The 9304-nt window shown below is 29.8% G+C and overlaps 1 protein-coding gene across 1 annotated transcript in view; it reads right to left on the reverse strand.

Annotated features, from left to right (window-relative positions):
* The window catches only part of LOC119680154 (segmentation protein cap'n'collar), an 82740-nt gene extending 73657 nt beyond the window's left edge, over positions 1–9083 (reverse strand). The window contains exon 1 of the mRNA XM_038092841.1: positions 8951–9083. The gene's annotated coding sequence lies outside the window, so the exon portion shown is untranslated. The remainder of the gene's footprint in view (positions 1–8950) is intronic.
* Between the last annotated feature and the right edge of the window lie 221 nt (positions 9084–9304).

The following is a 9304-nucleotide window of genomic DNA, read 5'->3' on the forward strand; positions in this document are numbered from 1 at the left end:
TTTTTAGGATCGTACTTTGTGAAAGTTAAGAAAATAACACAAACTATCTATTCTAATTGCTACAGGCAAAAGATTTTGAATCTTTTTAATATGAAATTTCAGATATAGATGCGAAATACGGTTAGGTTAGGTTAAAAGATATGGTTTGGTAAAAGATTGTGTTTATAGGTAAGAACAATTTTCGAACTCATAATGATTTCAAAATGAGCATCCGTCAAGTTATGATTGATAAATCGCCATTTACTGATAAATCATCAAAAATTACCTCAAAAGGATGTTCACTGTAAGATATTCCATGGAGAATATTTGTCTAATATTGTATTTTATACCGAATGAAAAGGTTCAAACAATATATTGAAATGAAAATTTGATCAAAATTTCAATCATAAATGTGTTTTATTATGTTTATTTTCGGAGCCACAACATGGATTACTCTGTATATATAACACACATAATTGAATGCTTTTTTGTATTACCGCCTATATGTTTAGGAATAAGATACATATATTTTAATAAAATTTAAATCGATAATTATGCTCAGGTGTTTTATTCGATAAATACCAGACAATAGTTTAGATCAGGGCTGTCCAGACTAAAGACGATCGCGGGCCATTACAAGTGCCTGTGCAGATTGGAGGTCGCAGAAACAAGTATATGCATCCATGGTTTTTTTCGAGAAAAATGAGAATACGGTGATAACGTTAAATTTAATTTTATTAATTATTCATTTGAATTAATTTTTTTATTACTCCATAATAATAAAATAATTTAATTTTACTAAAATATATATCAAAGGAAAATTAAGCTAGAACAGAAACATGTCGCGGGCCGCACATATTTTAACCGCGGACGGTTTAGTTTAAAAGTAATACTTTTGCAATACTTTTGAGGAAATGTTACTAAGATAGTAAAGAATTAGTAATTATAAATTGAAGAAAGAATACTGCAGTAAAATTATAAGTTGAATCAAGGCTTCTAAAAACAAAATTGCACATTTTTAAAAAAAATTAATTAACAACCGCCATAGTTTCCAAATCAAACAATCAATGGATATTTAATGTACTTAAAACAGTTATATTATGTAAAAACTTTAAGTATTTAGTTCTTAAGATATTATTGTTATATTTTAAGGTAAATATTTTCTTTAATCTGAAGCAATGCTCTTGATCTCTCTCCTTTATATTATTTTTTTGTTCCTTGGGCTATAAAAGCGTCTCCTTAGTTCATATATTGTAATCGAAATAATTTAATAAAATTAAACATGTGTCATTCGTGGCGATTACTTGTGCCTTAACCTAACCTAAACACGTGTACCACCTGACAAACTTCAACTTCAGATCTAAATGTACTCATATATGTGTCATGCATATATTATAATTATTATTTTAACAACAAAGCAAATTCTACTGCATTATATCAAATGGATTAGTCTATAAAAATTAAATATTTGTGGTGGTCATTTTATATATATTTATAATTTGCTTCATTGTATTCGACAAGATATTTATTCGTTGTATTAGATATTTAAATTGGAAACGTTGGAAAAAATTAAGCAAAAAACCAGTTCGCAAATTAATTTATTTACGTATTTATGACTATTTTTTGCCACTCTCTAATAGTTAACATCTTCGTTTGATGCCAAATAATATTTGTTTATTTAATTCTAACTTCAAAAATTCGTGAGGACAGCATTGATAAGTAATATATACCATATGACCATACTACTAGTATAATGTAACAAACTTGAAATGTTGATTTTAGTTCTAAAAAGAGGAAAAAAATATAAAATAACTTTGATTTTTACAATTTAAATGCTTTCAGAACTGAACTACTATATACTAACTGGACAACTACTATAACTGGGCTAATGAACTAATTAAGCGATTCTAAAGTGCTAATTTATAAATATAGTATCAAAAATATTTAACAGTTTTCATACACTACTATATATTTAATATAATAATATAATTTGGACAAATCAAATTTGTACTATTCAGACAATATACAATTCAATAGATTTTTTTTTTTCATATTTTAGATTTCTGTTTTTTATTACATTATAAAATCTTTTATCTGCATATTTAACTATTCGCACCGAAATTAATCACCTTTTGATTAATTAATTAATTTGAAGATATTTTAAATCCGATTCCTTTGCTTTCAGAATAATTATAATGATTATCGATTCCCACAATTCCATCTGCTGAGTATAATAAACACATTAACTTCTCAGAGATATGATATAGTCCATTGACTATAATTAGCAAAAAAATTCGAAGTCAAATTATATTCAAATATTTTATAAAGTAAAAAAGTGGTTTAGTTTGATAGAGAGGATGAGCACCATAAAAAATAATCGAAGAGATTACAGACACGTGCGATAAGAGCAACGAAACAAGTCTTATCATATCATGCGTTAGATGCCTAAAAAACAAAATTTTACGAAAATAAAAGAAACAAAAAAAAAAATAAACCCAATATAAAGAAATTTTTACTCAAAAAGACGAGAACTTCCGAACCACTGTCCAAATTAACTAACCGAAGAAACCCATAATTCTTTATTCTGCGATAACCACAGATCCATTCGGTCATATCAAACTATGCTGGTTCTATTGACTATATAACCAAAAAAACTTAAGCGTTTCGATTCTTTGATTGTACGCTAGTTTTTAATCTTCATGTTTATAATAAAACTTGAACACTGAAATACACATACTTATACATTAATATTTAACATAATATTTTATAACAAAAATATTATTTTTTTAAAAATTGCGCAGTAACAAATCTGATGTTTTCACGTTCTTATAAAAAAGACGCCAGAATATTTGACCATTCGATTGTAGAAGAGCAGTACTACAATTTAATTGAATTAATTCTGTTTCATTAGAATTTTGTCCCGATTTCTATGAGACGTGTTGCCAAAAAGTAACGAAAGCTTTCAATCTTTTCAAAAGTATTTCATTATTTATTTAATTTACTTCTAGACGAAGTCCCCCTTTGATATTATGAAATTTACCTCCATAAAAATTTGAGAAACTATTAAAACGTTTTTTTAGATATGATGAGTCGCTTTGCGATTTCGTCTACATCTCATAAAAAAATCCCCGTGTGCTATATTTGGAAAAAAGGTTTGTTACGGTTTAGAGCCGTGTTATTTTTGACATGAATTGTTGGATAGGCGATATATTTTTTTAACATATTTTGGAATAATACATATTCCAAATCATAACCTTTTTATATTTTTTAAATTCGCATAACCTCTATAATAGAAATTATACATAATGGGAATCTCTATGACCAGGTAAAAAATGCATTTATCTTTAATAAACATGTTGAGATACCTAAATCTTACTTTCAGAATCCTGCCTGCGTGCCGTATCTGCTTTTTAATGGTCTAAAATATCGCAATACTTTTAGAACCTAAGAGGAAGGATGTTTAGTTAAAACTTCAATTGGGATAATTATGTTAGTATGAAAGATATTACAGTAGCTTGTAAAATCCAAATTAGACAAAGCTTACAGACCTATGTGCAGTCATATATTATTTAGAAACGAACAAGATGAGTTAACGAAGATGATGGACAAATAAAAATGATGGATTTTGTTGAGGATGTAAGCATTTCACGTCACGATAATCGAAAAATATTACATAAACAGTATAGGGAAGATTTTTGCGTTCGTTTATCCGCGTTTGTTAACCTTGGACAAAAATGCAAACGCATATAAGGGGCACATAACGGTCTATATGAAGATGGGGACATCCTTCATTTATTGCAAGCAAAATGAGATGAATACCATTTGAATATTTGAAACCTAATATGAAATTTGTTCATCTTAATTGATATATTTTTAACAACCATATTAGTCTTGTAAGTACTTTAATTTTTATATTTTGTAATAATATAAAAGAAATGGAACTTCTACATTATTTTATTAAATAATGTTCAAATATACTTATTTCATATTAATATTATTAATATTTCGTGAGAATAAATAAAAATAAGAATTTTAAGAATTTTTTTAATCAATGTTTATTGTTATATTATATTTTAGAATAGTTTATATAAACAATATTTTTTCATAATTGCTTTTCAATATTGAATTTCTGATTTACGTCTGAACAATAAAAATAGATCACATATTCATTCCTGCAACTGCAAAATCAGGACAATTCTTGAATCGACGAAGCATTATTCCTAAGCTCAAGTATTCCTATTTGAAACTTTAAACCTATTAAAGAGTTTAAAACCTATTCGATTCTTTAAGATATTTTTTAACAATTACTTTATAAGCTTTAACACATCTGTACCCAGTGATCTACTTATAGAGGAAGTCAAAATAATGTCAAATTCAAACAGAACCATGTGTTTTAGTGGCAATAAGTCTGGAATTGCAATCTATACACAAAACAATTATATGGCATTTATTGTCATTCATATCCCAATTTAAGCAATTTATTGGAATAAATGACATACATTAAGACCGAAAAGTTTTCGGAAATTCTCATTTAAAATTCGCGCGCTGTATATTTTTCGATATTTTAAGTTTATGTAGTTTGGCAGCAATTAGGGACAATTACTATGCCAAAAATGAGCGCGATCTGTCAGACAGTTCGTTTACGGCAGCTGTTGAAACCAGTTCACCTCAGTAGTGCGTTGCGAAAAAAACAATGGAAAAAAATATTGAACAAAGAGTTTGCATCAAATTTTGTGTTTCGAACGAAATTTCGTGTGCAGAATCGTTGCGAATGCTACAAAAGGCTTATGGGGAATCAGTTTTATCGAAAACTCAAGTTTATGAGTGGTACAAAGCCTTTCAGGACGGTCGTACGACCGTCGAAGACATTTCGCAACGCACTACTGAGGTGAACTGGTTTCAACAGCTGCCGTAAACGAACTGTCTGACAGATCGCGCTCATTTTTGGCATAGTAATTAAGGACAGTGCTGCCAAACTACATAAACTTAAAATATCGAAAAATATACAGCGCGCGAATTTTAAATGAGAATTTCCGAAAACTTTTCAGTCTTAATGTATATTGCAAATAATGGTGCAGCTTAAACGAGCTATACCATGGTCAAATACCATATCTGAGTGAAGTTTTTATCATTATTCATGGCAGAAACTCACCTGACAATGCAAGGTATTATTTTTGGAAGAGTAAGAAAACACTTTATTGCCAGGAATAAGTTCAATTGATGTATTATAATTTCAAAACTTCAGAAGATGCTTCACTTAGTGATATTTTTTACACTTAAAATTATACTCGGTTTTTTCAACTGTTTCTATTACTTGAAATTGACCATATTCTGTTAAAGGATTTACTAGTTTCGTTATGAGAAGTGTCGAGTTCTATACCATGCCGAACTCTATATAGAGATTCAGTTCTATTTATTAATTTGGTTAAATATTGGCTGTATACGCATATGCTGATGAAAATGAGAGTCTAACACAATATCATCTTCATTATTTATAGATCTTTCGGGCCTAACAGCAGAGTCATAGTCAGAAAGATGTGTTCAATTTGCCCACATAAAACCATTAAAGTAAGAAACCATTTATATTGGTTGTTTTTGTATAACAATTTATCTGTTTTTGCTGCGTTAGATTATTTGTAACATACGTATTTCCATACCTTTACAATAGATTCACAACATTTATTGGTAATTTTGTTAAGGGTTTTTTTAATTATGAAATATTATTTTAGAAACATATCCTTTGTGACTCCTTTAACTACACTCACGCTTCAGCTTTAACCATCAAGAGTTTCAAGATTCCAGTCTAGCACAACAACTAAAAAGTTAAGGTGACAGACGACATTCTTACTTTACTGTTTTGAACAACTAATTAAATTCAGAAGGAATTGCGACCGACTAAGATCTTGTAAAGCACATAATCAACTGCTGTTCAAATAACATCACCTTGTGTGCCACACAAATGAACATTTCAATGGAATTTTTAGTAGAGTCCTCTCTCTAAGATGTGTTTTTCGATTTTTCTATTCATATAATGGAGATATCGACACCTATTACAATGGCGTTAACATTAGTGTGTTCAAATACAAATATGGTTCCTCTACCATATTTGTATTCCCTCTACACAGAAACGGTATTCTATTATTTCTCAGTAGGCCCCGCCTATCACTGCCCAAAAAGCACAATGTCTTCCCCTTGCAGCAAGAACTGTCCTAACTCAATTGAGATCTGGATATAGCCATGTGCTAAACAATTACTTGCCACCCATAAATGCATCAATTCTCAAAGTGTGACATCGCCGATCTGTTAACCTGTTCCAACGCGCACACATACCTGTTTCTAATCACCCTTGGATCCCCCGTATAAAACTGGCTAGATTCTTTGTCGTGATCCTGATCGATTTCAATTTCAATTCCACTAATCAACTCTCACTTTCTCATAATCCTCTTATATGTCACACAACCAACACATTCCTTTCATGTTATCTACTTTATAGGTTACGACAAAAACATTTGAGGGTTACAACAACAATAGCTGAACTTTTATAAGTCGTTATCTACATTCTGGATGCGCTGCACAACAATAAAATAAATCTGATCCACTTTCTTTTTGTCTTCTGCTTCTTTGAAGGTTAACTAAAGGATATTTCAATCTTGCATACTTTCCTAAGCGGTAATACCTCTTGTGGAAATCCGCTATATAGTGGGTATTGTACATCATTCTTGGTGCGTTGAATGCGAAATTTGTGCCAAATCTCATCTGTAATAGTAATATTTGCAAACGTGACTAGCAGACGGATGAATATCAAAATATTTTTATTTTTCATCCGACTTGCTTTTGTTTTTTTGCATGTAAGCCGACAAAAATCGGATTTCATTTTATTTTAAGGGATGGAAGCAAAAACATCGTTTAAATGCACGCATAATTTTATTATGTAGTACATTTGTTGTGTTTTTGTTTTTTTGCTATTTTTTTCGGCTGCTCATGATGTGTAATGTGCAAGTGATTTTACACCAAGTTGTAGCACCAAGTGTAATACCCGATGTGTAATACCCGGTTAAGACTGATTTCTCAAAGGGGAGTCTGAATGAAACCGTTAGATTTGTTCCTATGAAGAGCTTCGTTAGCATTTATATTAGAGGTATTGATTCTGTCTTGCAAAGTCATTGCAAGATGCGCGAAATGCAAGAATACTACACCAAAATTGCTAGAGTGAAAGAACACTTTTGTTGCAGAATTGCAATACCGAAATGAAACAGCTGTTTTTGCAGCACACCACATCCATATGAGAAGTATTATTTCGTTGTAACCATATACACATGGGTTTAAGTATAGCAAGATTGCAAGCAATTGCAAAAACCTTTGTGTGTGTGTTTTGTTTTTGTCCATTGCAAGCTTGCGCTATCTGTGCATTTCGTGCACCTTGCAATGAGTTTGCAAGACAAAGTGAATACCCTATTATTACACAATATGTGAAAAACGCAACTCTAAACACTTTTAAGGTTTATTAATAATGAGAAATATATGGTAAATTAGAATAAAATAAATTCTATCAGAAATATTAGAAATATCAGAAAAATTATTGTATATAAATATATATACTTAATTCTAGTTTCTAGTTTTTAGTTTATTAGTTTATTTATTGTGGCTTTAATTAAACACTATCGTTCAGTGTACTCGTTCGTAAAAAAGTAAAAACATTAAACTGAATCACGAATCTTTTCAAGCCAACCTCAACCGTATGTACGAATGTACAAGTGTTCCAAAATTATTCCCAAGACATCATAAAATGGCCATTTTAATATATTTATTGTATATTTACGTACACGTGTCAATCGAATAATTTTGACAAATTTGGTGAAAAAGTGTGTACTGATTAGTAGTGACGGCCTCTCGTTTTGTCATTGTGCATGTGAAATTTTACAGTTTGTGTTGTATATTTCAGATTTCATATTATAATCAAAAAACAATTTTTTTTATACATTTTTTAACAATAAAAAATAGGAATATTTGAAACTTGGTTGTATTGGTTTTTAATATTTTTTTTAACAAATTATAGTAATTGGCACCAAATGAATTTCAAAAAACTCTGAGAGAAATACACAACATCGGATTAACTATTATTACACGCTATCCATACTAACTAATTTCATAACCGGTAAACTGGACTGACTGTTCTTAGAATTCAGTTGTGTGTGAATGTATTTAGTTAGTTGTGTACTGACTGACATCATCGGTGTTAATTTTGGCATGGTATCAGTAGTTCACTGGGCGAACGGCTGAACGGCTGAACGGCGCGAACGGGGAACAGGTCCGAAATAGCTTTAAAAAATAGTGTAAACAAATATTTTACTACACAACTTACGCGTTCGTTCGTTCTCCTACAAGTTGTGAGAGTTTAGCACACTTGACGAAGAAATGAGTTCGTATGACAATGCCTAATAGTAAACATTCTTTAGGGTACTACAAGAGTACATATGTACATGTTTGTATATGTGCTCGTTGATATTAGAGCGTTATCAGAACCGAAAGCCAAGCAGGGCAAATAAGCACAACAGAGTGGAGAATAAATTCAATTGAAATAATTGTCTTAATGAAATATATTCAACATATTGCCAATGTTTTTAGAACTAAAACGCTATGGGAAACGCTATGAGATGTTTTAGATAATATATACATATATATAGTTGTTGTTATATGTAGTTTTTGAATACATTTATTTTCATGATCATTAAGAAACTCTTTATCACATTTTTTGTAGTTAAAATTCCACTGAAGCTGCTGGCTTAAATTATCCAAACCTCGTACGTCACTTCCCAGGTGAATTCAAGCGAAAAGGGCTTAATTGCGCGGTAAATATTATTATATCATATTAATGGATATAACAACGTAACATTAAGATTTAACACAATGAGAAAACAATATTTCCAACCAAAAATTATTACAAAAACAACTAAACATTTTTGAACTTCACCTTTGAATAAAAGCTTTTTCACTGTTTTTGTTGTTGCTGTTTCTTCTGATGTTGTGATAAGTTTTGCACTTAATTAAAAATTGAGAGAGAAATCGTTTATTTAAAGAAACGCCACACAAATAATATATGTACATATATTTAGCTTATTATTATTTATTTGATATAAAACTTTTTATATTAATTAATAGAATTATGAAATTGTGAAATAGTTTTTTCTTCTTCTTCTTCTTCTTCTTGTTTTTGTTTTTGTTTTTTTTGTTCACAATATTTTAAATATTATTATTTTTAATTAATTAATAAATTTTTTTTCCTATTGTGTGCTTGCACGAAAACAATATTTGTACACTAAACGCT

Source organism: Teleopsis dalmanni, chromosome 2 (genome assembly GCF_002237135.1).
Source record: "Teleopsis dalmanni isolate 2A chromosome 2, ASM223713v2, whole genome shotgun sequence".
In the NCBI taxonomy this organism is placed as follows: Eukaryota; Metazoa; Arthropoda; class Insecta; order Diptera; family Diopsidae; genus Teleopsis; species Teleopsis dalmanni.